Source organism: Neofelis nebulosa, chromosome 2 (genome assembly GCF_028018385.1).
Source record: "Neofelis nebulosa isolate mNeoNeb1 chromosome 2, mNeoNeb1.pri, whole genome shotgun sequence".
NCBI classification, from domain to species: Eukaryota; Metazoa; Chordata; class Mammalia; order Carnivora; family Felidae; genus Neofelis; species Neofelis nebulosa.
The window spans coordinates 44,835,707-44,863,264 of NC_080783.1; the positions used below are offsets into that span (position 1 = coordinate 44,835,707).

General features: G+C 38.7%; 1 long non-coding RNA gene across 1 annotated transcript in view; it reads left to right on the plus strand.

Annotated features, from left to right (window-relative positions):
• The window catches only part of LOC131501326 (uncharacterized), a 42,427-nt gene that overhangs the window by 9,796 nt on the left and 5,073 nt on the right, over positions 1-27,558 (plus strand). Inside the window, exon 2 of the long non-coding RNA XR_009256751.1 lies at positions 23,375-23,491. This is a non-coding gene — a long non-coding RNA (uncharacterized LOC131501326). The remainder of the gene's footprint in view (positions 1-23,374; positions 23,492-27,558) is intronic.

Consider the following 27,558-nt stretch of genomic DNA (forward strand, 5'->3'; position numbering starts at 1 on the left):
AAAGCAAGGACTGCCTATACTTATTTTAAGTAAAAGAAGGACAAGAAAGGTTAAGTAATTTTACTGGTGTCGTATACAGCAAGTAAGGAGCCAAACTAAGTTTCAACCTTAATTTTTTCTAGCTGTAAGACTCAGGTCTTAATATTTTTTAACCTCTTCATCCCTTTCACCTATTTTACCCACCCCCCTACCACTCTCCCCTTTGGCAACCACCAGTTTGTTCTTTGTATTTAAGCACTGTTTGTTGGCTCATTTGTTTTGTTTTTCAGATTCCACATATAAGTGAAATTGCATGGTATTTGTCTTTCTCTGACTGACATATCTCACTTAGCATAATACACTTTAGGTTCATCCATGTTGTTGCAAATGACGAGTTCATTCTTTTTATGAATAATATTCCATTGTGTATACATACCATATCTTCTTTATCCATTCATCTATCAATATATACCTAGGTTGCTTCCATATCTTGTAAATAATGCTGCAATAAACATAGGGGTGCATCTATCTTTTCAAATTACTGTTTTCATATTCTTTGGTTAAATATCCAAAAGTGGAATTATGGGATCATATGGTATTTCTAATTTTTTGAGGAACCTCCATACTGTTCTCCTCAGTGGCTGCACCAGTTTACATTCCCACCAACAGGGCACGAGGATTCCTTTTCCTCCACATCCTGCCAATGCTTGTTGTTTCTTGTGCTTTTTATTTCAGCCATTTGACAGGTGTGAGATAGTATCTCCTTGTGGTTGAGGTCTTGACAATTTTGAATTGCTTTGTTGACAGTGCCTTGAGTTCTGCTTAGTGATGTGTCTCTTACTTTTCAGCTTAACAAAGTGACAGTATCTTATATTTTGAGGAATATTTAACTACTCCCTAGTCTGTGTTTCCCAAACTGTGTTCCAAGATATTGCTAATAGGTATGGTAGAGACCCTAGAACAGTGTCCCTGGGGATCAATGGGGCATTAAGGAGGCCAGACTGAGTGGAGGAGGCAATAGGAGAAGAGCCAGAGCTTTGGAATAAGAGAGGAACCAAGAAGCTAGGTCATGTAAGATCTTATAGGTCTGCATCAGGATTTGGTCTTTTATTCTGAGATGGGAAACTACTGAATGATTTTGAGCAGAAGATTATGGTGTAAGAGAAATGAATGAGCATCCTTCTCTTCTCTCAGGCCTGGTAATTAATGGGAAGGAGGTGCAGGGGAGAGAGGTAGACAGAGAGAAAAGCAGACATGAGAGCCACTCTGCTCTCTTGGCTTTGACCTGGCGATGGGGAGGAATGCTCAGTATGTGAGGGAAATACTCAAGGTAAAGGAGCAGTGCTTGCCCCACTTTGGAAGAAAGTTCTCTCAGACTGCCCCACCCCACCCCATCCCACCCCGACATGGAGCAGTTACAACATGTTGACATAGCATGATCAGATAGAGAGTTCCCAAGACGTTACATTCCTGGGCTGAGAATCCTTTTAAATAGTGGCCATGCAGGGAAGGTGGCCAGAAGTTGGCTACAGGGTAGACTTCTCAGGTAGGGCTATATTGCAGTCACAGATTTCAAAGGGGAGCCTTGATAACTCAAAGCATGCTCCCTGGATGGGCTGCGTCACCACCATCACCACCTAGGAGATTTTTGAAAAATTTAAAGTCTCAGGCTCTACCTAAAGCCTACTTAATCCGAATCTCTGGGGCTGAGGTCCAGGAATTTGTATTTTTAACAAGCTATCCTGGTGATTCTTATTCCTGTTAAAGTTGGAGAGCACGTGTCCCTAGCATCATCAGGAGCTGGAAGTGAGGCTGAGTCCATCAGTGAGTCCCACAAGGGCCTTTGCCTAAACTAGAAGGAACAGCAGCCTCCTTCAGCCACCAGGCAGACAGACTGCCCAGCATGCAAAGGAGGTAGCGAAGGTAGAGCACTGGGAATGCCAGAGGCCTATCTTACCCCCATGCCTTCTGGTCATATAAGCCACATACCTCTCTTAATATAATAATAATAATAATAATAATAATAACAATAATAATAATAATATATCTTATTTCAGACATCTGACCTTCTTGGTGGAAGGAAGAGGATAGATAAGACACTGGGCATTTTATGCAAGTGAACCCAAGTACTTCCTAAGAGAACTACAGTTGACCCTTGAACAACACAGGGGTTGGGGGCACCAACCCCCTACACAGTCGAAATTCCATGTGTAACTTTTGACTCCCCCAAAACTTAACTACTAATAGCCCACTGTTGACCAGATGCCTTACCAACAACATAGTCAACTAACACATATTTTGTATGTTATCTGTATTCTGTACTGTAATCTTACAATAAAACTACAGAAAAGAAAATGTTATTAAGAAAATCAGAAGGAAAAGAAAATACACTTGCGGCACTGTACGGTAAAAAAATCTGTGTATAAGTGAATCTGCAGTTCAAACCTGTGTTGGTCAAGGGTCAACTGTATTTAAAATATTGGATGGACGTGTAAACTAGATTGGACTTTCTGTTTTGTTTTGTTTTTTGAAACAGCAGATGGTGAGCATGGGAAGAAGACAAGATTGGCTACAAAGTGACAAAGCCTCCTAGTTATCTGCACATTTCGATTATTGTATTACAATTACATATGTTAGCATGCGTTATCAGTCTCCAAGAGTGAAAGGCTGTGCAGTATTCCCACACTTATTTCAACACAGGACCCTGTGTGTTTCCTCTAAGAATAATAAAAACTAACCCTGATTGCATGCTTACTATCTGCCAGGGACTATATTAAGTAAAAATACACCCCCAATAACACTATAGAATAACCCGAAAGTAGTTTCTGCACCATTCCCATCGCAGCAGAGGAAATTTGCAGTGAAGCTCAGGGATGCTCCTCACCTGCATAGGCCTCTTCCAAGGCCTTGTCTCTAATTTTGCATTTATAGTTTTGCATGTTTTTCCTTTAAAGGGCCACTATATTTCAGCTCCAATATCCCTTGCTACCTGACTGCCACCTGCATGCAAAGTCTGTAACAGAGCTCACCTGGTAAAGAAAAATAACAGGAGAAAAGATCTGCATTAGCCATTTGCCTCTTAGAGATTAGGACACTGAGATATGGAGATATACAGCGATATACAGGTAGTAAGTTATTCAGTCATACCATCAGTGTACCTCAAGAGCCGGGATTTGCATCCTAGTCATCTGACCCCACATCCCACACCCTTAATCACTAGGCTGTACTGCCTTCCTTCAGCTTGCAGTGTTATTTCCATTATAAACTAGTTTTGGAATGTGTTTATAGTAGACCAGGTCAGGCATCTTGGGGGGAAAAATTAATCCACCTACATACACCCATACAGAGTTAAGTAGCCACATGAGAGTTTAAAGATAAAGCAAACCCAGTTCTGCCAGATGGGAGACCAGATTCAGGCTGCTGGCTCCCACTTTACCTCCAACTGTGGGCCAGAAAGGACCAGAAGAGGGAGGAGGAAATTTATGAAACTGAGAGCCATGTTCAGCAATGGAAACCAACCTTGTGAGTGCTCCTTATGAATGAGAAGGTAGTACAAGCCCAATGTAGAGTGAAAATGGTGGTGAGGGTAGAGGGAAGGGCCAGAAGGTAGAAGTAGAGATACGGATTGAGGTTGATAGTGCTGATGGCAAATTCTTCTTCCCCTCTTACTCTCCTGTGGGAACCTAAAACTGGGAGTGGCAATCATAGTCAGTTAGCCAAACTGGGGCCAGAACTAGAATATACCTCTTCATTTTAATGTTGGAAGTTTGACCAACATTAAAGGCTTACAGGTTTGTAGAGAAAAAAAAGCTCTGCAATATGGGACATTTGCTGTGCATTAACACGCACACACACACACACACACACACACACACACACTGCATGAGCATGAACCTCCCAGACCTAGAACATTACCCATTACATTGATTTCATGGAGCTAGAAAGCAAGAGTATCAGCTGGGAACAACCGCATTAAGATAGGAATAGCGCCTGGATCTAGCTGGAGTGGAAGTCAGAGGAGGTAGTGTGTAACTGTGCATTTCCTGTATTCCTCACTCCCTGACCGAGAAAGGAAATAAAATATAAAGGTGTTTGCTCTGAGACATGAACAGTGCCTCCAGTGGAGGGACTGAGAACACCTCCAAGGGAGGAGTGGACCACTGAAAGGGAAAATAGAACAACGGAACCCCCATTAAGGTACACATGCATTTCTTCTCTCCTCCCCTGTCTTCTCATTCCCTCTCCACTCATTTTTTCTCTTCTGTCTCACACACACACACCCTATGAGAAACATAAGCCAAGGTTTAGGCTTTTGTTCAAGGTAAATGTCACTAACCAAGGCAATCCACTGTACCAAGAAATAAAGATGAGCTTAAAGGGAAAATTAATTAGATCTCCAAGGAAGGTGAGCATTTTGAAATAAAGATAACAAACTCAGAGGACAACAGAAGTTAACAATTTCAAAGATAGGGACACCTGGGCGGCTCAGTTGGTCAAGTATCAGACTCTTGGTTTCAGCTCAGGTCATGATCCCAGGCTTGTGGGATCAAGCCCTGCATCAGGCTCCACACTGAGCATGGAGCCTGCTTGCAATTCTGTCTCCCTCTGCCCCTCTTCCCTGCTCACGCACATGCTCTTTCTCTAAAATACAATTTTTTTAAAAATTAAAAAAAACCAAACAATTTCAGAGACAAAATTCTAAATGTTTCCAGAGGCAAAAAGAAAATATAAAAATAAAAAAAGGAAATAAAAGTAATCACCTTCAAAATCAGGAATCACAGAGGGATTAGACTTTTCAACTGCAATACTGGTTAGAAAACATTGGAGCTATATCTTCAGAATTCAGAAGGAGAATGCATTTAAACCTAGAATCTTACTTCTAGCCAAATTATATTTTCAATGTGAGGAGAAATAAATATTACAGAAAGTTTACCATACATCCTCTTTGAAATAACTATTATAGCCCAAACTCCAGAGGAAAAAAGAGACAAATTCAGGAGCAGACAGTGAGATAAATATGAAAGAGTAAAGAATTGTGTACTTTAATTGTTTAAATGAGCCATTACTACAAATAAGCTCACTTGACTGATATGAATCTGGAATAAAAATGCTAAATCATACAAATAGGAGCTTGGCGTGCACAGATGTAGGTAAAAATGTGTTAAGAACCAGTTAAGATTATCTGTTTGGGGAAAAGACTGAGATATTGATAAACTTTAGATAGTTGTTCTACTTTAGTAACTTTGAAGTAACTGCCAGGAGAGTAAAAGTAGAATGAGTAACTTTCTTCTTTTATTTTTAAAGTAAGCTTTTTTAAGTAGGGCTTGCACCCCAGCCTCATGACCCGGAGATCAAGACCTGACCTGAGATCAAGAGTTGGATGCTTAACCAACTGAGCCATCCAGGTGCTCCTAGAATGAGTAACTTTCAGAACAGAGGAAGCAAATTTGATTACCCAATAAAGGAAAGGAAAGGAGAAAAAGAAACGAAAGTCAGGAAGAAAGTATGGTGCTTCTTCCTAGCTTCCCTCGTGGTTTTGTATCTAGGCAGTTACTTTGGAAAGAAACCCAAAGAATAGGAGTAGGGGACTGGCAAGAGTGATACTGAGAGGAGGGAAAGCCAATTTAACAGAGTCCATTTAAGACTGCTTTATCAAGTCAATCACAATGGTGGGCAACTGGGGCTCAATCCACTAGGGTGTTCTGAGAAGCCAGACAGAATGCACCTTAGAATTATCTACTCAAAGGATAGAAGAGAGGAATATTTATCTTCCAGCTCCTATGCTTCATTGATCAAGGGTTGCCCATGGTTGTTAATTCATCTGCACTTCTTGGTTCACCCATCTGTCACATTGGTGAAAGCTTCTTGCAGGTGTCCCAGGCAGTGGTGGTAAAGTCTTGGAGTACAAAGCAAGAGATCCATAGTGCAGCTGAGACAATGTACTGTCAGGTTATATCTGTACACAGGTGGTGGCTTCAACAAAGCCTGGAGGAAAATGATAAGCCGAAAGATGACAGCAATAATTGTAATGATAAGCCTTATAAAGGGTTATTATTATTAACCTGATCAATGCATCAGGTTAAAGAAATGCAGTGCTATGTTATTTAAAGGATGCATACAAAAATATTAATACACTGAGCTTCCAAAGACCTGACAATCTATATTCTCTGACTTTAATGAAATAAAATTAGAACTGAAAAACAAGGTTCTTGGGGGAAACTCCTGCTTTTATTATGTCTTCTTCTTCTACATTTTTTTCTTTTGGGGGAGGGTAGAGTAAATTTGGTTATCTGAATGAGTCCTGTTGAAAACAACTAAACATATTGAACAAATTTGTTAAGTTTTTAAATTTATTTTGAGAGAGGGAGAGAGAGAACAGGCAAGCAAGAGAGGAGCAGAGGGAGAGGGAGAGAGAGAATCCCAAGCAGGCCCCACACTGTCAGCTCAGAGCCTGACGTGGGGCTCGATCCCACAAACCATGAGATCATGACCTGAGCTGAAATTAAGAGTCAGACACTTAACTGACTGAGCCACTTAGGTGCCCCCTGGAGAATTTTTAAAAATCTTCCTAAAACTAACAAAGAGCCAACAAGATTTTAAGGAGTTACCAGGAGTTACCAAACCCTGAAGGGGACAAAGGAACCTAAAGAGGTAAGCCAATATAGTGTCCTCTTTCGGCCTGAAAGTGTTGCCAATCCCAGTATATTTAAACTTCCATTCTGATAACTTCATGTGAGAAAAAAAAGCCCAGCGTCACACAAGGTGAAGAATCTAAATACTATAGACACTTTCCATAATGATCTGGGCTCTCAAAAAGTTACATTCTGAGACTAAGTGTTAACTAGAAATGAACCAGCACTTATGGGGTATTACGGTATACATTTCCATCATTAACATAGACCCAGGGTCCTTAAGTCTTTTTTTTTTTGGGGGGGGACCTTAAGTCTTAAACATGGATAAAGGTGTCCCTGATACGGTAATATAATTAAAGTAATATCTCTAGGTATTTGGCAGAAACCAATTTGAAACTTCTGGAAAAAAGTAACTTTATGCAAGATCTCAGAATATCCTCGTAATATTTTTGAAAGTACAATGGCTATAAGGCAGCCCAAAATAACCAAGTTAATAAACAAAACACTATAAATGAGAACTGGGAAAAGCAATAGACAAAAGAAACAGATCTGCAAATGTTCAGATACCAGAATTATCAGTCAAAGACTGTAAAATAATTATGTTTAAATAAATAAAGACAAATTTGGAGGGAAAGTTTGCAAGGAAAAAGAACCTATAAAGATTAATAAATCATATTTAAAAGGAAGCAAATTAAGCCTCTAAAACAGAAAAATACAATGTCCCAAATTAAGAACTCAGTGGATAGGTTAAGCAGTAGATTACATTCAGCTAGAAAGGTAAGTAAGGAGAAAATATCCAGAATACAGCATTGGGAGATAATAAAATAGAATATATGAAAGAGGGTCATATTTTTATTTATTTATTTATTTATTTATTTATTTATTTTTTCAATATATGAAATTTATTGTCAAATTGGTTTCCATACAACACCCAGTGCTCATCCCAAAAGGTGCCCTCCTCAATACCCATCCCCCACCCTCCCCTCCCTCCCACCCCCCCCTCCCTCCCACCCCCCATCAACCCTCAGTTTGTTCTCAGTTTTTAAATTTTTTTTTCAACATTTTTTATTAATTTTTGGGACAGAGAGAGACAGAGCATGAACGGGGGAGGGGCAGAGAGAGAGGGAGACACAGAATCGGAAACAGGCTCCAGGCTCCGAGCCATCAGCCCAGAGCCTGACGCGGGGCTCGAACTCACAGACCGCGAGATCGTGACCTGGCTGAGGTCGGACGCTTAACCGACTGTGCCACCCAGGCGCCCCTGTTCTCAGTTTTTAAGAGTCTCTTATGCTTTGGCTCTCTCCCACTCTAACCTCTTTTTTTTTTTTTCCTTCCCCTCCCCCATGGGTTTCTGTTAAGTTTCTCAGGATCCACATAAGAGTGAAAACATATGGTATCTGTCTTTCTCTGTATGGCTTATTTCACTTAGCATCACACTCTCCAGTTGTATTCATGTTGCTACAAAGGGCCATATTTCATTCTTTCTCATTGCCACGTAGTACTCCATTGTGTATATAAACCACAGTTTCTTCATCCATTCATCAGTTGATGGACATTTAGGCTCTTTCCATAACTTGGCTATTGTTGAGAGTGCTTCTCTAAAGAAGACATCCGGATGGCCAACAGGCACATGAAAAGATGCTCAACGTCGCTCCTTATCAGGAAAATACAAATCAAAACCACACTCAGATATCACCTCACGCCAGTCAGAGTGGCCAAAATGTTCTCAGTTTTTAAGAGTGAGGGTTATATTTTTAAAGGATAAAATAAGAAGGGTTGACATAGCAAATTGGTGTCTTAGAAAGAAAGAAAGAAAGAAAGGAGAGACCAATACTTTAAAAGATAATGGCTGAAAATTCTACAAAGACATACATTATTCTATAAATTCAAGAAACTCAAATAGCCAATAGGCAAGTATAGCTGATTTCTGTACAGCAATAATGCAAGCTGAAAGTAAGTAGAATGGCATCTTTATTGTGCTGAAAAAGAACAGTCAAACTATATTCAGTAGCAATATTTTTCAAGAATAAAGAGATTCTGTGAAAAAAAAAAGTAAGCATTTACTACCAATATACTCAGAGCAAAAATTCTAAAGCATCTACGAAAGAAATGAATAATGAAGAAAATGACAAATACTTAGGTCACCTATATAAACAATGGGTAATGTGAAACAATAGAAATAATGTCATGCAAGATTTAATAAAGTATATATATTTTCTGTAATGGTGAATCTGGTAATTCCAATCAACACACCTGCTGAGAACAGCTAGGAAAGCTATATTGGAGAGCCTAAGAAGAATTCCAGCACCAGGGTTCAGGAAAAGAAAAAAAACAAACATGGGACAGCTGATATTTGGGACATCTATCAATTCCGGAAGAATCAGCTGATAGGCTAAAAGATGAACTGAGCTTTTCACAGACTCATAGGGTTAGCAGGACAAAAACTAGACTGCAGGGCCAATTAAGCAGTAATCTGGGACTTGTAACACCCCTGCTTCAAGTGGCACCCCCAAATACTGCACTCCAGGAGTAAATGTGAACTAAAATAGAACAGTCAGCTTCAAATCACCTCAATAACTGGATTAAACTAAAATAGTCTGGGTCACTAATGCACCTAGACACCTAGACAAGAGTAAATCCTCTCTGGAGGAAAAACAGCGTCATGCTGATCCTCAAAATATTTCTACAGTTCTTCATATTCAATTCTAGTATCAAGCTAAACAAAACCCAGGCATACTAGTAAACATCCCCAAATAGTAAGAGAAATAATAGTTAAAAGAAAGAGATATACAAGGATAAAGATGTTATCAGATAATGGTAGTTAAAATAATGCCTAATATCTTCAGGGAACTAAAAGCAAGATTTAGAATTTTGGCAGGGAACTAAAAACTATACAAAAGAGCTGAAAAGAAAGTCTAGAACTAAAAAGTACAATAACTGAAATTAATAATACGATGGATTGCTTTCAAGGCAGATTACACATGGCTCAAGAGAGAATTAATGAACCAGAAAACAGATCACAAGAAAATATCCAAACTGAAGGACAAAGAGAAGAAAGTTTAGAAAATAGAGGAAACAGTGTAAAAGAAGAGAATAAAGAATAAACAATAAAATAAGTATATGGATAAATAAATTATAAATAAAATAGACTGCATAAAGTGTAATGCCTTTTGAATAAATGTGTGAATATACATACAAATATATGCATATGTATGTACGTATACATGCATGCATGCTTACATATATATGCATATACCTACATGCATGTATACCATATACATATGCATGTGTATATATGTTGAGTGTCTTCTGTGAGACTCTTTTTTTTTAAAAATTTTTTTTTCAACGTTTTTTATTTATTTTTGGGACAGAGAGAGACAAAGCATGAACGGGGGAGGGGCAGAGAGAGAGGGAGACACAGAATCGGAAACAGGCTCCAGGCTCCGAGCCATCAGCCCAGAGCCTGACGTGGGGCTCGAACTCACGGACCGCGACATCGTGACCTGGCTGAAGTCGGAGGCTTAACCGACTGCGCCACCCAGGCGCCTTCTGTGAGACTCTTATCCACTCTACTGGGTTGTCTCTGAACAAATTAAGGAAAATATCATGAAGATATTTTCAAAAATATTTAGGACTGAATGAAAAGGCTTACTAAAAAGGAGAAAGATGTAAATAAATAATATACTAAACAAAAAGTGAAACTAGCCAAAAGAATAACATATTTTTAAAAAATTAATGAAAGCACATCATAAACTACAAGTTAGTAAATCTGAAAACTTGATGAAATGAAAACAAATATTGAAGAAAGAGAAAATTTTGAAATTTACCAAGGTGAAAGAAAACTTTAATAGACCAAAAGGTACTAAGGAAATTTAATCAATTATTGAAAAAAAAAAGTTTACAAGTGGCCATGTCTGGGCTGTTTTACAGATAAGGTCCACAAGAAACCCATACCCTCCAATTACTGGTAAAGCTAACCAATTAATGTTATAATGCTAGTACAGTCTTCATACCAGATTTGAAAAGGATAGACAGAGAAAAGGAGATTATGGGTTAATTGTATATATAAACAAAGATGCAAAAATACTAAACAAAAAAGTAATTAAACCCAACATGCTATAAATAACAATAGTAACAACAAAACATCATGATCAACTAAGATTTATACCAGGAAGGTAAAGTCTAGAAGAGAGAAGGCATATAACTAACTCAATAAACTTTAAAAAAGAGTTTGATAAAATCCAACAACTATCTATGATAAAAAGCTCTTAAGAAGGAAAAAAAAAGTTAGAGAGGGAGGGAGCCAAACCATAAGAGACTCTTAAAAACTGAGAATAAACTAAGGGTTGATGGGGGGGTGAGAGGGAGGGGAAAGTGGGTGATGGGCATTGAGGAGGGCACCTGTTGGGATGAGCACTGGGTGTTGTATGGAAACCAATTTGACAATAAATTTCATATTAAAAAAATAATAAAGAAAACTAATAAAAATTTAAAGAAAATAAAAGTAGGAATGGAAGGGAATTCTTTTACTCTGATAAGGGAAGTATATAGCAAGATTCATATTAATGGAAAAATTTTAGAAGAGTTACTTTTACATTTAGAAACGAGATAAAGATCCTATTATTGACATAGAACACTGTATGTCCTGGACAATAGAAGACAAGCCCCAAACTAAATAAATTAAATAAATAAAAAAGAAATGAGTAAAATATGAGATTTATATACAAAAATTTGTAGTGTTCCTCTAACAGAAAATAAGATATCGCAACAGTAATAAAAACATTAATAAGTTTCCCTACATAAACCAACAATGAATGCAAAAGAAAAATCTATTCTTTAAAATTCTTTAAAGGTCACAAATAAGGTTACAACATTCTATTAAAGGTTATAAATAATGGAGGGGTATACCATGTTTGATTGGTATATGATTGGAATGACTCATGCAGAAGTGGGAAGAAAGTAAGTTGTTCTAAATATAAGAACATGGAATCTAAAAACAACATGAGTAAAAAATAAACAGATGTAAATTTATACAATGTATGTAAAATTTATAAACAAAAACTATATTATATATTTTTTAAGATATATGGGTGTGTGTGCACACATACATACATTCCTAATATGAATTCTATTTCTTAGTCATATGTGTTTTTATATATATCCATATATTCTATTTTAAGAACAAACATTAAAGACCGAGGGAAGCTTATTATTGCTTTCACAAGTGCCTTAAATGGTAATTTAGGCTGGTCCTGAAAGACTTAATCTCTCTAAATACTTAGCTTAGTTTACTCAGGGTTAGAAGAGATGATGCTGGCATACTCACTAAGTTAGAATGATAATAAAAATCTTCCAAACACATTTACAGTGTAATATCATACCTCTGCTTGGGTATATTAATGCAATATCCCTTGATGGCTAATGGACACTGGGCACTCTGAGGCTCAGTCTTCTATTTGAGATGATGTACTACTCAGTAATTCGATTACCAGTAATGGGACTCAGCCATGAGAAGGAATCTGATTTCATCTCTGAGTTGGAAAGAAGCAAACAACAGACAGATTCCAACACAGGTTGTGTTTTGTTTTCAAAGTAGATATTTTGATGAGGTATATGGGTCACCTGGCAGCTCCTATTCATCACTCAATTTCTAATCTCCTTGCTGTGCCCATGCACAGCACAAATCAGACCATTCCCGTGCCTTGAGGGGTTCTCTGCTCTCTTAGAGGCCCAAATCACCTACCTCTGGCACAGAATTATAATCATTGCTTTCCAATACTTGACCAGTGGTTCTTTAGAAAGAAAGATTAGGAGTCCTAAAGAAATTGTTCTGATCTTGAACAGTCTTTGAGCTTCTAAATGCTCTGAGAGTTAGCCCCTGGGGCACAGTGGAAGCCCTCTCCCCAATCTCTGTGCCCCACATTCTTAATCTTCTCCTTAGGGTGTGTCTCAGACTTTTTCTTAGACTTCCATGTATGTAACAGGGTAAGGATGGCTCTCAGAGACGGTAAAAGCAGCAGATGTCTCAGCATCCATTAGCAGCTATAAAACATGGTCAGAAGCATTTCATGCCCCAAATTTATGTTCTTAAACATCACTGATTACAACTTCTAGATCATTTTTGAGACTAGGTGAATCTATGATACTAAATAGTGCTGTTACTTATGTGAGTCATCCTGTATAAAAGAAAGAAATGTTATGATTTTTTAATTATTTCTTGCATTATCCACTACTGTATTTGTTCACCTCATGTGATGTCATTGTTGTTAATTAGTGTTATTGTAACTTTGATCTCAGCTTACATCTGAGCAGAGTCTGGGCTAACTCTGGATTTAAGGGAATTAAAGGGCCTTTAAAAATAGTTAATTTATTTCCTGATGTCTAAGAGGAAACAGTAGTGTTACAGCAGGGTGTAAAGACAGCTGTTTCATATGGGTCTGGAAAACAGTGCTCTTTGTTCTCTGTGAGAATTTAAATATAGTGATATCATGGGATGCTTGAAAGAAAGATTAGGAGTGATATCACTCCTAGGAGTTTTCTGGGTGATTTGTCATTTCACAATGTGATATTTTGTCCAAATGTTGTCAGTTTTCAAGATTAAAGTAATCTTATTAAAAATAGCTTAACGTTCTTTGGTCAAATATACCCTCCCTATGTGATACTTATGGGAGTATCATATATTCCACATTCTGATGTTGGGCTACTCCATTCTGTTGTGATTTTCTCTTGATCTCATCCTACACTAGGCCAGTGGTTTTCAAAGTGTGGTTCCTTGGGCCAGCAGCATTGGTATCACATGAGAACTTGTAAAAATTCAAGTTCTCAGGCCCTACACCAGAACTATTGGATCAGAAGCTCTGGATTTGGGTGTCCAGCAGTCTCCAGTTTGTAAGAGAAACTCCAGGTGATCTGATGCACGCTAGTTTGAGAGCCTTCTCCCTTGGTCAATTCTACCCTCAACATGTAGCACCATGGATGTACTTTCATGGTAGCACCACATAAATTAGCCCAATTTTCTGATGCTAGGTCGTTGCATTTTGTTGTAATATTCCCTGTGGGTTTATAAGGCGAGTTCACACCCTGAAGTTACAATTTCTTCAGAATGAAATGGACAGGTCTATTCCATGAACTGTAGAAAGAGGCAGATCCTGGGATAGGCAATGGGGACCTGGAAATGAAACCACCTGCCCCATGCAGAGGGATCTTGTGAGACCATTGTCAGCAGAGGTGGTGGCATAGAGGCCCAAGGAGAAAGGAGCCTGTGTGACAGTTCTCGGGTCACTGTCAGAACAAACCTGAGAAAATAGTGTAGAGGCCTAATTCAGGATGGGTGCTGCCGGCATGGTAATGTTGGCAGTAGAGATGAATGTTATACCTAGAGGCTGGTGAAACTCAAATATGCATTCACACCTGCTGGACTGCCTACTTACCACAACTTCCTTTACCCCTACTTTGCTGACCTATAATTCTAACTCAGTGCCTGGTTCTCCCCTATCTCACACTGTACTGACCTTTCCCTTGGCCCTCACATTATAATATATAAAAATCAATGAGATTTGAAAGGCAGGACATACCGTTTCACAGTTAAGACAAGGATACTGCAAAAACACATCGTATTAATTCTCATTCTTCCTCCATTTTTCTTATGACACTATAAACCAACACCCATGAAGTAATCAGAAACTGAAGAAAGCATAAATCCCACCTAAGAATTTTGAGAGGGATAATAAGGCCTTACCCTTCGCTGGTAAGAATTTAGGAAAGTGAGGCAAATTTCAGTTAGAGTTCCAGTCAACCTATTTAGCCTCTTTGGCTTTTCTTTGAAAGTTATACATTTATGTTTTAGGGTTTTTTTTTTTTTAATGATGATTTATTTTTGAGAGACAGCACACAGCAGGGGAGGTGCAGAGAGAGAGGGAGATAGAGGATCTGAAGTGGAATCCATGCTGACAGCAGTGAGCCTGACACAGGGCTTGAACCCACAAACCTCAAGATCGTGACCTGAGCAGAAGTTGGATGCTCAACCAACTGAGTCACCCAGCTGACCCTACGTTTTACGTTTTTAAAAAGAGAACAATTTCTTCTGTTTATCTTGAAATGAGGTCTTTATGGAATTTTGTTAAGAATCCTAAGGAGTTCAGAAACAAAACCAAATAAACCAACAACAAAACAATGTAAATGAACAACATAGCCTCAAATATGTGTTCCATCACTATATTTTTATTCTAACTTCTTAATCTCCCATTCTCTTTAGATTCCAATAGACACTCCTAGACATTTCTTATGGGTTTTATATCCAGGCTGCCAAGATGAACATCTTATTTAAGACTTTCCTTGATTCTAATGCCAATCCAGTCATTTCAATCATTTCAGCTTTCCCTCAGGGAATATCCAGAGTGGAGTTGCCATTTAGGCACCAAGAGTAACTCCACCAGAGTGGAGTTGCCATTTAGGCACCAAGAGTAACAGCGTGATTTAGCAGCTAAATCACGGGGGAACAGCTTGTGGTCCTTCCAAACATTTTCACAGAACATCTTTTATTATAACAAATTTGGCTTTCTTTGTATAACTGAAAGTGATTGCATTGGTTAATAGATCTTTTTGAGTTGTCCTTATGTAAAATTTGGACATGTCCCCAAATTTCTACATGGAGCAGGAACTATGTTATCAGAAGAGTTTAGTGACAAATATACTGGATTATCAGTAAGGACAGCTGGCTTTGTTACTTAACTTCTCTAGGCCCCACTTCTTCATCCATAAAATGAATGAACTGAACTCTGATCTTAAATAATATTTAGTAGCCTTTAAAGTCTAGTCCAGACATAAATATTGTTGATGCTATAAAACTCAATTTGATCTGTTCTTTTGCATTACCTCACATTGTCTGGTTGAGTTTCTTTGCACAGAATAGTAATAAATGCTACTGGATGACTCTTAGACTATGTTTCCAAAACTGTGTCCTGGCATTGCTTTCTTGAGACACCCACGCCTGACTTTGTATGACTCCACTCTTTCAGCAACGCACTTCTGGAACAAGAAGTACTCAGCTGGTGAAGGATGAGGCTGGACATCATCCTGAAATCAAATAGACTCATCTAAATAGCCTACGTCTATTGGCAAACCAGCCCAATTCCATAGTTCTCAAACTAAAATAAAATCCATTTCACTTCCTTCTCTGGCTTGAAGTCCCGAGGCCAAGTACATCGGGATGAATAAGGCAAAACCAGAAAACAACTTCCATGAAAACTTGTTTTAAATAATTGCTTATTTTATGCCAGATGTTCTGTCATATACTTTAAATATTTTTTTATTCTCTTAACAACTCAGTGAAGTAAGTATTAGCATTCCCATTTTACAGGTGAAGACATAATCTCAGAGCAATTTGGTGACTTGTCAAAGATCATGCCCCTTGTAAATGATAGAATCGATTGCAACCCAGGTCAGTTTGGATGCTCTTTCCACTATACCATCCTGCTTCTCACATTTTAGATATTGACCAAGAAACATATAATATTAGAATACAGAAGCATAATAGCATAGACATTTGAGTAAAAAGAACATTATTCCATATAAATATGGCCTTTCCTTTCAGTACACCTAGATGTGGCCCACACAGCTGCCAAAGATTACTTAGCAGTCTCTAATTTCAACCCTTCCCTCTCCAGCTTATGTTTCTTGCTGGCAGAATAGTAGGATCTAGGAATAGAATCTCCTCAGTTGGGTGAATTTAAGCTGTTCCTCAGTGATGGTCACCACTTAACATTACCACAACAAAAAACACACCTCTTGAGTTGCTAGACAATCGTTTACCCTAAATGCTAACGAAAAAAGATATTTTAGTGAACTATCAGTCCCTGGTTGTTGTTTTTTTTTTGGGGGGGGGGATCAGACAGAGACAAAGAATGTAGTCACTTCAAAGCATTTTGTTGAACCAGTTACATTTCCTGGACATGTAGAATGATGATACTGATTGCTATGAAGTGCCTCAGTTGGACTGTAAAGATGATTTGCTCACACAAGAATTAATCTAGATCCAAGAGATAAAGACGTTATGGCTGCCAAATTCAGAGTCATCCAGGAGTGTAGAAGATAAGTGATAAGGAGAGAGGACACAAACTTTTAAAGATACCAATGTCTAAGGGCTTAAACAAAAATTAAGAACAGAGAAGTAGGATAGGGCAAAGAGAGGTCCGACAATCAGATTTAGGATTAGGATGAATATTGGCACAGATGAATAATGGCACAGATGGTTAGAAATGCAGGAAGGGGGCACCTGGGTGGATTCATCAGTTAAGCGTCCGACTTTCCCTGAGGTCATGATCTCGTGGTTCTTGAGTTCAACCCTGTGTCGGGCTCCGTGTGGACAGCTCAGAGCCTGGAGCTTGCTTCAGATTCTGTGCCTCCCTCTCTCTCTGCCCCTGCCCTGCTTGTGCTGTTTCTCCCTCCCTCAAAAATTAAACATAAATATTTTAAAAAGTTTAAAGAACATTAAAAAAAAGAAATGTAGGAAGGAGCTTTTTCTAGGGTAGGAACTACAGGAACCCAGTAAAACTGAATATGTTTTATAAGACTGAGAATATATATTGGAATATGTGTCACTCCAGTGACAAAATTTTCAGATATCCTTGGATCTCATTGCCATTTGGGCTGCTCAGAACAGATACCATACAGGCATTAAGGCCAGTTAAATTAAGCATAGTATAATTAAGTCCTAGTATGATGTATCTATAGTTTTAATTATTATAATATCTCATATTACATACCTCACAAACAAACACAATGCATACTTGCTTATTTTGCCATAACTTAAAAAGTTGATAAGTCAGATGGTAATATTGTCACATAACATGAATATTACCATTATGTTCCATTGTTCCTACTACTGCTTCTTGCATTAGTTCTTTGTCATTCATTCCTGTCCTCATTCATTCATCAAATACTTATGTCCAGAACTTACTCTGTGCCAGGAAATCTGCAAGATGCTAGAGGAAGAGAGAGGAGTATGAGAAAGGCCCCATCACCAAGGAATTCTGTTCAGTGGGATAAAGAGACTCTCAAACCCCAAACCTCAGTACAGGGTGACAGTGGTGGGCCAGAGGCACATTTGAAGTCTGTCAGGACTTTAGGGAACATTACAAAGAAGCCCTAATGGCCCAGCTGAGTTGGAAACAATGAATTTGTGCCCGTATCAACTCAACTTGCTGCTAGAGAAAAATAACAAAATATATCAACCCAAGTAAAGAAGCAAAGAAATCAAGTGGGTTTGCTAGAAACCTAGAGATTTGCAAGGTTGTAGCACAGGAGAAAAAAAGAGATTGAGAGATTTAGGGTATTTTTCAATAAAGAGCTCAGTCTAAACTACCTAGGCAAGAAAGAAAGCTAAAAGTGGTTGGGAGAGTTTGTAGATCTCAATGAGATTTTAAGGACAGGAATAGTGAATTAGGCATTTTGGCTCAATATATCACTTAGCCAATAATTAGGGTATACATATAACTTATTTCTCAGACTGGGTGAAGGGGAGCACAAGAGATGATTAACAATTACTCCAGGCAGCAGGTGTATACTGGGATGACCCTAGGAGGCGTAGCTGCCCTGTCAGTAACCTTGTGCTCGACACTGTACGAGGCACTGCAGATACGGTGGAAAACAAGGCAGAAATGGGACCTGACTTCATGGAATTTACATCATACATGAATGACAAACACTGAACTAGAAACTATAACTGTGTCTAGTGTTGCTAAAAAGACAGATGAAAGCGCCACAGGGTTTATTAGACAGGAAACGACGCCCTCTCAGAGGCTGGCAAAGGGTCTCCTCTGGAGAGGACGTCTAAGCTGAGACTGCAAAGGTGAGTAGGAATTTGAAGGTAAAGATATGAGCATGAGTGTCCAGGCAGAGGGAAGAACATTTACTAAGGCCTTAGGAGGGGAAAGAACATTACATTTGACTTCTAAATTCTAATATATACATTTTTTCAAATTCTTACGATCATTTTTCTCATTGTTTTCTTCCCTTATGGTTTATATTCCATCCTTCATCCCTTTGAACATTTTAAACATTCTCTGTAAATTTTTCATCCAGGTTATTCTACTCTTCCAAGCTGTGGTTCCTATTTCTTTCACCAGCTGACCTTCACGCATAGTTTGTTTTATAGCATGGTTTATAAATTTTAACCATGAGCTAGTCATTAGAAGACAGGTCTCGGGGCGCCTGGGTGGCGCAGTCGGTTAAGCGTCCGACTTCAGCCAGGTCACGATCTCGCGGTCCGTGAGTTCGAGCCCCGCGTCAGGCTCTGGGCTGATGGCTCGGAGCCTGGAGCCTGTTTCCGATTCTGTGTCTCCCTCTCTCTCTGCCCCTCCCCCGTTCATGCTCTGTCTCTCTCTGTCCCAAAAATAAAATAAAAAACATTAAAAAAAAATTTAAAAAAAAAAAAAAAAAAAGAAGACAGGTCTCTGTGGGGAAGTGGTTTACAGGCTGCTTTTGTTTTGCTTCAACTTGAGCAAATTGGCTCCCTTTTTAGGTTAATTTCTCAGCTTCAGTTTCCTCCACTTAGGCCATGTGATTTCAAATTCTCCATCTGTGAATGGCACGGACCTTGGCGTTTGATTTCTTACAGGTGATGTCCTCTCCTCTGTGATCCTGGGATACTATAAACCCTCTTCTTGTTGTTCTGGGCTGATGGGCAGAGTTCCCTTAGTCTTCATTTCAAAGTCAGTACAACCTTTTGTGATTCCCAGGTTTATCTAAATAGCTCAAACTTTCCTCTTAGGTCCCAGAACATGGAACCTTCTTCCAGGGGACTTCTTAGAACCAATTCCAGCTCTTAAGGCCCGTATCTGGTTGCAACAATTCTATGATGTGTGTGGGGCGTGAGGTTCTGCTTAGCACTCTGACTTGGAGTTCTGTTTTTAATTCTGATTTAATTCTGAGAACTCTTTCTTGGCTTCAAGCTCAGCAATATAAAGAAGTTTTAAGTGATATATATTTTCCATATTTAGAGCAGAAGAGTGAAGAATTCTTTCATATCAGCTCATGTTACAACATGATAAATTTGGGAAACTTTTAAAAAACATATTCATTCATTCAAGAAATATTTATGGAGCATATGTGATGTTCTAAGTATTACAGAACTGAAAGGTAGAGGGTAAAGGTAGAGGGGCATGAGTTAAGATTGAAGACTGACATGAAGTATGAAAATCATGTTAATAATCTGGATTTTTTTTCAAAGCAAATGAGCAGCTACTGAAAAACTTTAAGATAGGTTTGCATTTTGAAAATGCAGAATAGAGAATGGATTAGAGCCCAAAAAGAGTAGTGTGTGTCTGTGGGTGGGGGAAGTGTATGGTAGTCCAGCAGGAGATGATGGTGACTTGAACCAGGCAGGGAGGGTAGATAAAAGTGAATGAACTTAGGAGACTTTCAGTAGTGAATTTAGTTAATACTTGCATCCAGACTTAACTGGGGAAGGGATAGAGATGAGTCAAAGATTACTCCCAGGTGCTTGGCTTGAGTAGTTGTTAATACCATTTAATGAAATAACACAAGAAGGAACAAAGTTGATCCCAAGTTTGTTTTGGGGCATGTTGAGTTTAAGGCAGCAGACAGCCTGGTGGAGATACCAAGTAAGCTGCAGGCTATCTGGGTTGGGGCTCAGAGCATAAATCTGAGCTGAAAATAAAAAAGAAACTGAATTGGGGGTGCCTGGCTGGCTCAGTCGGTTAAGTGTCCAACTCTTGATTTTGGTTTAGGTCACGATCTCACAGTTCATGAGTTCAAGCCCTGCATCAGGCTCTGTGCTGATGGTGCAGAGCCTGCTTGGGATTCTCTCTGTCTCCCCTCTCCCTCTGCCCTTACCTGCTTGCTCTCTCTCTCAAAAATAAATAAATAAAATTTAAAAAAGAAAAAGAAAACTGAATTGTTTGGGGTAGATGAAATTTTCTGAAGAGAGACAGTAGAGTAGAAGAAAGAGGGCTTGTGATCCACCTTGAGGGATTCTACTCACTTGACAGTTGGGTAGAGGTAAAGAGGAGCCAAGAAAAGAACAGCTGGAGGGAAGTATTATATGAGGGATGACTTTTTTCCCCTTAAGAAGGAACAGACTTGAGAATATTTATTAGCTGATGGGAAGGACACCAAAGAAGTTATTACAGAAAGGAAAGACATTTGCCAACATAAAATTTCTGACAAACTGGAAGAGGATGGGGATTCAGAGCAGAGGTAAAGGATTGGCCTTTGATGGGGGGACAGCACTATAACAAGAGGGGAAAAGGCAGGACAGATACAGATGCAGATAGGTTTGTAAATTGATTTTTGAAAGGTTGTGGTAGTTCTTCTTTGTGTTATTTTCTCTGTAAAGTAGAAGGTGAGTTCATCTGCTCAGTATAATGGGGTAGGTAGAAGGACAGAGGCTTGAGGAGACAGAGTTTAAGACAGAATGGACCATAAAGACACAGTGGGATTTCCAGGCAACATTGACAGCTCAGAAGTCTTCCAGTTCATATGATTTTTCTCTGCTAGTGTTCTTCATCCTGAGCATAAACATAGAGGTGGGTACCTGGCTTTGCCAGGCTTGGGACTTTGCCAGACAGGTGCTAGAAAAGGACAATGAGTCACAGTAAGTTAGAATATTGACATGAAAGAGGCTAGTTAAGATGATGGATTATGGAATACAGACTGTACAGGGAGGAAACAATATAGGAGGCAGAAGACGAGAAGATAATAGAAGAGTGCTATGGTCTGAATGTTTGTATAACCCCAAAATTCATAGGTTAAAATCCTAACCCCCAAAGATATTGATATTAAGAAGTCAGACCGTAGCAGGTGCTCTTGTCATGAGGGTGGAATCCTCATGAATGGAATTAGTGCCCTTATAAAAGACGCTCCAGATAGATCCCTAGGGCCCTTCTGCCATGTGAGGACAGAGAGAGAAGGTGCCGGCTATGAACCCAGAAGACTGCTCATTCAACTTTGCTGGCACTCTGATCTCAGACTTCTAGCTTTCATAACTGTGAGAAATAGTTTTCTGTTGTTTATAATCTACCCAGTCTGTAGTATTCTGTTATAGCAGCCCAAACAAACTAAAACAAATGGTCAATGGACTGAAAGTTGCAAGTGAAGTAGTGATAGATCCAAGCAAGTCAGCCAAAATGATCAAGTCTATAAACTAAAAATGTGAAGTTTGTAGAAGTGGTTTCAAAGGTGGAAGACTTTCCAGGGATGAGTTCCAGAGTCTTACTCTGGGAATGGTATCTATATTAGTCAAGATAATATAAACTATCCTGCATTAAAAGATTAGTGCCAATCTCAGATACAAATATCAAATAAAACAAAGCTTTATTTATCATGCATGCTGCTTTTTTGAAACGCTTCCAGGTTTCTATGACAGAGGATAAGACTACACCAAGTTCTTAAATGCCTTGGTCTAGAAGCAAAACATGTGACTTCAGTTCACAATCCTTTGTCCAGAAGTCATCATATGGCTTCATCTATTTGCAAAGGGGCTGGGAGACTTGAAGGAGTGCGTGGATATTAAATGAGAAATTAATGTTTCTCCATGGCTGCTGAGATGGATGGAGGTGAAGGTGATTACAAATAAAGTCATTATGGAAGGGCATCCTTGATGATTGTCAGAGTTGTAGGAGAAAGAAAAACTGAATGAGGTGCTATACCATTTAGTGAAAGGAAGTGTCATTGCAAGTTGGTAGATAAGAGCAATGAGAAGGAAGAGAGTTGAATGGTGAATCCAAACTTTTTAAGAAGAGAAGGATTTTGCCCTGGGTGGAAAAGCAAGTGTCTAGGAAAATGCATTTGGGAACAATAAAGAAATCTATCACTTCAGCAATAGGAATCCAGCTGTTCCACTAGACTGCAAGGGAATCAGGACTATTGCTGTGGAGAGATAAGAATGGCCATATAGCCAGTCCTCATAAACACATATGGTTGTTTCTGTGATAGGAAATTACTTCTGACTATTAATTGATATTTTTTCGGGTATTTCTTTGTCTTTTGTGTTTAGCCCTAACTAGTTAGCTAGTTTTTGCTCATTGCCTCAGTGTGAGGATTGTAGCAAAGTGGAAAGCCAAGGGCCTTTAACACTACTCCTAAATTCTAGTCTACAAATGGCCCAAGCCATGAAAATAATGGAAAAGTGTGATGGGCAGAACAACAGCCCCCCACAACGTCCATGTCTTAACCCCTACAACTTGCAAATATGTTAGGTTATGTGGAAAGGGGGAATTAAAATTACAGATGGATGATGGATGAATGGATAAAGCAGATGTAATATATATATATATATATATATATATATATATATATATATATATACTATATATATACTATATATATATATACAATGGAGTATTACTTGGCAGTCAAAAAGAATGAAATCTTGCCATTTGCAACTACATGGTTGGAACTAGAGGATATTATGGTAAGCGAAACTAGTCAGTCAGAAAAAGACAAATATCATATGACTTCCCTCATATGAGGACTGTAAGATACAAAACAGATGAACATAAGCAAAGGAAAGCAAAAAATAATATAAAAACAGGGAGGGGGACAAAAACATAAGAGACTCTTAAATATGGAGAACAAACAGAGGGTAACTGGTGGGGTTGTGGGAGAGGGCATGGGCTAAATGGGTAAGGGGCATTAAGGAATCTACTCCTGAAATCAGTGTTGCACTATATGCCAACTAACTTGGATTTAAGTTTAAAAAAAAGATTACAGGTGGAATTAAGGAGACTTAAATCTATCCACAGGGTCTTTAAATGTGGAAGAGAGAAGGAGAGGAGTCAGTATCAGAGTTAGACAACACAAAAAGACTTGACTGGCCATTGCTGGCTTTGAAGATTAAAGAGAGCTATGAACCAAGAAAGGTTAGTCATCTTTAGAAGATGGAAAAGGAAAAGAAATTCATTTTCCCTTAGAGTCCTCAGAGGGAGTACAGTCCTACTCACACCCTGCTTTTAGCCCAGGGAGACCTATTTTAGACTTGAACTCTAGAACTGTAAGATAAATTTCTATTGTTTTAAGCCACTAAATTTGTGGTGATATGTTACAATGGCAATAGCAAAACTAATACAAAAGCAAAGAAAAAGTTTTAAGAATTGGAAATTTAAGGAGGGAATTATCTGGGAAAAGGGAAGGGAGAACAACATCAGAGAAGAAGCAATGATAACATGGATATTTGTTAACAGCAGATAAAACAGCCTTGTACCCTGCTCTCTGGGCCAACATACAGGCAGGCAGCTAACTCCCTGAAATGGGGTTATACATATGATCTGTGCTTTATACGTGGTGAAAGTGCAGGGAGACAGCAAGACCACTAAGCAGAATGGCTATGTGCTGTGATAGTCTGAAGGTGTCTTAATTGGCCTCATTAAGAGTTCTTATTTTGGCCAATAGTACTTTGCCCTCTTTTCTCCAGTGCTATATCCTAATATTCTTTTTGTTTAGTGTGGTAATTTTGTCAACCTGTCTAGACTGAACTAAATTTCTTGAGTTTTCCTTTATTGTAGGTTAGGGTGAGCAACAAAAGCCGTTCTTGTGGGGAAATACGGAGGGTGGCAGGAAAGCGGCAGCCATGTTGTAGTTCAACTATATTGTCACTTCTCTACTGGCTGGCTCTCTTTATTGGTGAGGCAGTGCCATAGTTGAAACTGGGTCACCCTCACCTAGATCCTCCTCAGCCTCCCTGAATCCTGAGGTGGGTGTTTAACTCCATGAAGAAAGAAGTGGCTTCTGCAGACCACCTACCCCATCAAGGTCAGAAGCAACAAGAACAAAGGTGTCAGACCACCTGTGAGGCTCCATCTCAAGCCGTAGGTTCTAGCTGGTTCTTGCTTTCTCCTACATCATATCTATCTTTTCTTCACAACTGCCTGCCTGTTGGACTTCAAGCTCCAACATGAGATAGGAAGACAATGGTTTACAGAAACTGCTTAACTAGTTCTCAAACTCCATAAGGTCAAATCCCTGTAATAAATCCCTTTGAATATGAGATAATGTACATGTATATATACACCCTGTTCCTCTGAATCCTTGAGTTTCCATCTTATTTGTTTCTGATGTTACCAAAAATTCTTTTCAATTTATGTGATTTGTAGGAATTATATTTAGTGCCTCTCATGGATTATTATCCATTATTATAAGTAATCATTTGTTTCTTACTTAAAGCTATCTATAAAATGCCTCTCCCTACTGCTCCTTCAACATCCCCCCCCAAAGCCTTAAAAGGATCATTCAAAATACATAACTCAGATATAATGCTAATAAAGGAACCAGTCAGTGATCCATGAATAAATTATGAATAGTGACAGAAGGCAAGGCGATGTTTGTGATTCAGCTCAACAGACTTTGCTGGCAAGAAAACATCCTGTAATCAATCCTTTGATTCTGGAAAACAGAGTTCAAAATAAAAAATGAAGTAATCCTTTAAATACAGCCAGAAAACATAAAACAAACACTTGCAAACCTAGAATTCCACTCCTCTTGACCCCTTTAAAAAATACTTAAGCTACGTGGAAAGAGTGGGGGATTTGAGAGTCAGACAGGCCTGGGTTTCAATCATGGTCCTGGCATTCCATATTCTGTGGCTTTGAGCCAACAATTTAACTTTTAAGAAGCTCAGTTTTCTTACCTACAAAATGTCAGTAATAGTACCAGCCTCATAGGATTGCTGAAAAGATTAGAAATAATATGTAAAAGTTCTGGCACGTAAAAGGCACTTGGGGTGGGGGGTGCTACCTCCTATTACTAAACAGCTCAAATGGCACATGCATCCCCTTTGTTATCTCCTGGGTGCCTGGGTGGCTCAGTCAGTTAAGCATCTGACTCTTGATTTCAGCTCAGGTCATGATCTTACAGTTCGTGAGTTTGAGCCCCACATAGGTCTCTGCACTGACAGCATGGAGTCTGTTTGGGCTTCTCTCTGTCTCCTCTCTCTGCTTCTACCCCGCTCACACACTCTCTCTTTTTCCAAATAAATTTAAAAAACTTAAAAAATTTTTTTTAATTTATAAAAAATATATCTCTGAAAACGTCTTGGAAGATCCCTACAGATGGATGCAATATACTTTGGAATTGCTTTGGGACTCATCTCACCTTCCAGACCCAAGACCCACACCCACCAAACCTTTCCTACAGAGTCTAAGGTCACACTAAAGGATGTAGGAGTTCACCCTCTTCATAGCTGGGGGAGGATGGAAGCCGAGGCGGGAGCGTTGGAGAAGAGCATCAGAGAAAGCAATGCCCTAGTCCTTCAGCAGACAGCTGCTGCTTCCGTAGCTGCACTGGGTGCTCCGTCACACGACAGGAGACCACAAAAAGAGGTCAGGCCCTTCCTGGCCCAGTTTAGAGTGAGTGGGTGAGTAGATTGCTTTCCTCTCTGACTGCTTCCAACCGTTTTCCCACCTTCTTCTGTAGGTTCCCACGGTCAAACTACCAAGCCCAGGAATTCCCAAAGTGAAGATACACTGACAGCTGTGTTTGGAATCTATTTAACAGCATTTTAACAATTACACAGGGCCGAATCTGACCTTTAAATTACAGGAAACTTATCCCCAAAAGACTGAATGAAAAGGAAGAGATCACATAAATAAAAAATGTTCCCTAAATGAAATGAAATTATGGGTGAAGAAAGGAAAACATGCAAATAAAACATTATCCTATCACAGGCAATAGTTTAAAAAAACTCTGGGGCCAAGAATATAAATCTTTATTCTATAATACAAATCTTTATTCTATAATCTTAAACAGAATTCTCTTGTCCCCGACTTACACTATAAGGCATCCAAGACTATTTATTTTCTGATTCTTGCCACATGTATTACTACTATTTTAGCTTAGTAGAGTAGCGACGTCTTTTTTTAAACAGTAAACATTCATCTATTGCTCTGATAAGCCCATCTGTACTGTGTAAACACTTTTTACCAGTGGTTTAAAGTTTCTGTAGATGTGTGGCCCAAGAGAACACCACCTTTATGAATATAATGAATTATTATAGTCCTAAGAATGAAATATTGATAACATAGCATTTCTAGTACTTTTGCTTCTAGCAAAAAAGCCCAATATAAGTGAAATTTTATTCACAGAAGTTAGAATTAGACAACAGAACTCTGGTTTTAATAGCCAGTCCTCTCCTCTGATGAAATTCAAAAGTATGCCCAGATCAGATGAACAGTGTTCTTAAAAGGCTACTACTCTGGGTTGGCAAGGATTTGGGGTAAACAGTCACTTTTGAATATCCCTGTTACACATCCAAATCAATACGTCTTTCTGAAGAAAGATGGAAAAAGGATTCAAATTCTTAAAGATGTATTTATTGAAAATGTGTCTCTTTTTTCTTTCATTATTTTTTAAATGTTTTTATTTATTTTCAGAGAGAGAGAGAGAGAGAGAGAGAAAGAGACAAGAGTGTGAGCAAGGGAGGGACAGAGAGAGAGGGAGACACTGAATCTGAAGAAGGCTCTAGGCTCTGAGCTGTCAGCACAGAGCCTGACACAGGGCTCAGACTTGTGAACTGTGAGATCATGACCTAAGCCGAAGTCAGACACTCAACCTACTGAGCCACCCACGTGCCCAAAAATGTGTCTCTTTTAAAATATATATTCTTTATATATTTATATATAATATATGTATTTACAAAAAAGGCATCAAGGATATGTTTTGCAATGTTATTATGACAGAAATTTGAAAGAACCTAAATGTCCTACAATAGAATATTAACTAAATTGCCAAATATTAATATGACATGATGCTATATAATCATTCACAATAACATACAAAAATATTTAGTGATGGGAAAATATTCACATTGTAGTCAGTTAATTTGTTTACTTACTGAGTATATAGGCCAAAATGTTAACAGTATTTATTCATAAATGAAAAGATTACGAGTGATTTTTGGTCTTAACCTTGTGCTGTCTATATTTTATAAATTTTC